At 35.9% G+C, this 3556-nt stretch overlaps 1 non-coding gene across 1 annotated transcript; it reads left to right on the top strand.

Moving 5' to 3' along the window:
- The first annotated feature begins 1194 nt into the window (after positions 1-1194).
- LOC129692164 (U6 spliceosomal RNA) lies at positions 1195-1301 on the top strand. The gene has a single exon (XR_008722642.1). It is a non-coding gene; the product is annotated as a U6 spliceosomal RNA (small nuclear RNA).
- Positions 1302-3556: the final 2255 nt, after the last annotated feature.

Here is a 3556-nt window from a genome sequence, read left to right as displayed (position 1 = left end):
CATACTAATTCCCCCTTTTATTGTATGATTCCCTGCACTCTGCTGAAGGTTTGGTTATGAGTCTCAGCATCTGCTTGATGCACTGCCAGGTAGAGTCTTTCAGAGGCCCTCTGTGGTAGGCTTCTGTCCTGTTACTTGTTTTCTCCTACTTCTAATGTCCATCCTATTTGTCTTTCTAAATGAGGATTTATCATATTATTCCAGGTCCCCTTTCTTGTTTATCTTCTTTAGGTGCACATATTTTAGTACGTTTATCCTATCTTATAGGTCTATATAAGTGAGTATATACCATGTGTGTCTTTCTGCTTCTGGGATACCTCACTCAGGATGATGTTTTATAGATCCTACCATTTGCCTGCAAATTTCATGAGTACCTTGTTTTTAATTGCTGAGTAGTATTCCATTGTGTAAAAGTACCACAATTTCAGTATCCATTCCTCCTTGATGGAAATCTGGGTTGTTTCCAGGTTCTGGCTATTATGAATAAACCTGCTACAAACATGGTTGAGCAAACATGGTTGTTGTGTATTTGAGCTTCTTTTGGATATATGCCTAGGAGTGGTATAGCTGGGTCTTGAGAAAGCACTATTCTTAATTGTCTGAGAAAGCGCCAGATTGATTTCCAAAGTGGTTGTACAAGTTTACATTCTAGGCTCTAAGAAGAACAATCGTTAAATGGGACCTCATGAAACTGAAAAGCTTCAGCAAAAGACATTGTCATCAGAACACAACGACAGCCTACAGACTGGGAAAGGATCTTCAACAACCCTATATCTGACAGAGGGCTGATATCCAGAATATATAAAGAACTAAAGAAATAAAAAAAAAACAATAAATCAAGCAATCCAATTAAAAAATGGGGTGCAGAGCTAAACAGAGAATTCTCTGTAGAGGAATATAGAATGACACAGAAACAACAACGGAGATGCTAAACATCCTTAGCCATCAGAGAGATGCAAATCAAAACGACCCTGAGATTTGACCTTACACCCATCAGAATAGCAAAGGTTAACAACTCAAGTGACAACACATGTTGGATAGGTTGTGGAGAAAGGGGAACCCTCCTCTATTGCTGGTGGGAATGTAAACTTGTACAACCACTTTGGAAATCAATCTGGGGCAAGTTTGAACTTTTCTATTCAGGGTCTGGAATATAATAGATGTCCAACAAAATATTTTAAAGGACTATAGAATTATTTCTTGGTACAACATATCATTACTAAAATGGAACAGTTTAGAAAAGATTCACATGGCTCCTACACAAGAATGAAACGCAAATTTTCAAAGGTTGAATGTTTTTTGAAGTTAGCTTTAATATTCAGATATTTGTGCTCAATTTTGTGTACCCCAGAAGTAAGGAATTTATTAAGGGACCATCAGGGAAGGGACAATCAATGGAGGGATAATAAAGCACATGGTATAAAGAGTTAAAGGAGAATAATGGGACAGGAAGGGTTAAATTGGGGTCAGAAAGGATCTATATGGAAATGTTTAACTATTACAGAAGCTTTCTAGAATATTTACATGTTTACCTACACATATAAAGAGAGTTCTAATGGAGTTATGCAGCAGTGAGAACATAATGCTCCAACTAGATATTTCATGCTCTTAAATGAAATCCTAGACCCAGGGAAAGGTTGTTTCTTTTTGGATTGTTGGGCAGAGGGAGCAGCCTACCCTGGCTGAAACCCCAAGGGCTTCACCTGTTTACTGTGGCTCTGATGAAGTCAGTCTTGGGGGAACTATCCCTCCGGGGCTGACCCCGCTGCTCTGGAGACCCAGAGGCTCCTCCAGGGCCCAGTATCTCTCCCCTGAAGATGTTCCTTTCCCTTGTTGGAACCTGCATAGTGGTGGTCAAGAATGGGGCTTGAGGAAGTGTGCTGAAGGCCACTCAGTCCACTCTCTCACAAGGCTGTGGGCCCTGCAGAGCTCCCAGTCAGCCCTCAGCTTCCCTGGCTGCTGCTGTGTGATGACAGCATGATGGAACACATAGACTCTCAAGCACTATAAGCTGTTACCAACACTCTTGGCTACCCTACAGAATTTGAAAATTAAGATGCTTTGGTTGTGGATACCACATACTTGAGCACGAAAGCTTGAAAATAATACACTAGTACCCACTAGCTTCTCTTGGTACATCTCACAACGCTGGAAGATGCTCTGCATGCTATAGGAGATGAATAGGAATCATCATTCTCAACCAGTTTTAAAACAGGCAAATTGCAAAAATTATTGACTTGACAATTATGTCTGCTGCTGCAATAGTGGCATCAATGTTATTGCGGTAATCAGACTTTTTGCCCGGATCTAACGCCCGCTCCATGAATTGAGAACCTATGGGAGCTACATAATAGGGGCTAGGGGAGAATCTCGTCCTAATAGCATACTTTTATTCTGTGAAATTGACTTAGCATTTAAACATCTACCATGTCGTTGTGGTTAGACCATTTGCAAGTATTTCTTCTGGCAGTTTTGACATACAAATTATTAACTTCAGTCACCTTGCTGTATACTAGATTACCAAAAGTCACTCAGCTTGTCTAATAGCACCTCTTTTCTCCCTCATCCCTTTCATGATTTTTGATACTTCAAAGTCTCTAGTTCATTGAATTTAATATTTTTAAGATCCATATAGCATTAAGATCACTCTGTGTCTTTCTTTCTAGGCCTAGGTTAGTTTACTTAACACAATATACTCTAAAATTATAATTTGTTTCAGATATGATTTTATTCCATTTAATAATATAAAGTTTTTCCATTATACACAACTAACATATGTTAAACATAAAAATGTGGTTTGCATATTGTGGTGATTGTAAGTAAAGTTACAGTGAACATGGATGTGCAGAAATGCACTCAGTGATTTTAATTTAAGTTTACGCCCAGAAATAGTTTCTGCATTGTAAAACTCTACACTGTTCTCTAAAATTGACCCCACTTACTTATATAACAGCCATGTTTAAAAGTTACCATTTCTACAAATCACTACCAATATACTTTTTTGTAGTTCCAAATCAAATAGATTTGAGGTAATATATATTTGTGAATTACTTTTTGTTTTTATTTTATATATATAAAATATTATATATAATATATTATATATGTCTAAAATATATTTTATCATATATATATATATATATATATATATATATATATATATATATATAACTTTTTAAATGTCTGGAAACCCTGTTTTTGTCTCTTTGGTGAACATGCTTGAAAAAACTTACTCATTTTTAATGATATTATTTGTTTGATTTCCATTAAATGCTTTGTGTTCTTTATATATTTTTATTAATAGTCGATATATGAAGTGATTTGTTTCTATTCTGAGTCAATTTGGTTTCCTCTTGTGTGTTTTTTTTTTCCATTGCTTTAGTATTTGTATTGTTTGTTGCTCCATACAAATTTTATAATTATTTTAAGCTCTTTTAAACTATTAGTATCAAGTCAATTCTAATGAGAATCACACTGAATCTCTAAGTTTCTTTCAGTAGTATGAGTATTATAAACAGATTAGTTTTTCAATTCATGAACATAGGATATCCTTCCAGTT

Source organism: Psammomys obesus, unplaced genomic scaffold, assembly GCF_907164565.1.
Source record: "Psammomys obesus unplaced genomic scaffold, mPsaObe1.curated_primary_1811, whole genome shotgun sequence".
Lineage (NCBI taxonomy): Eukaryota > Metazoa > Chordata > Mammalia > Rodentia > Muridae > Psammomys > Psammomys obesus.
This window is presented reverse-complemented; position numbering and strand designations above follow the sequence as displayed.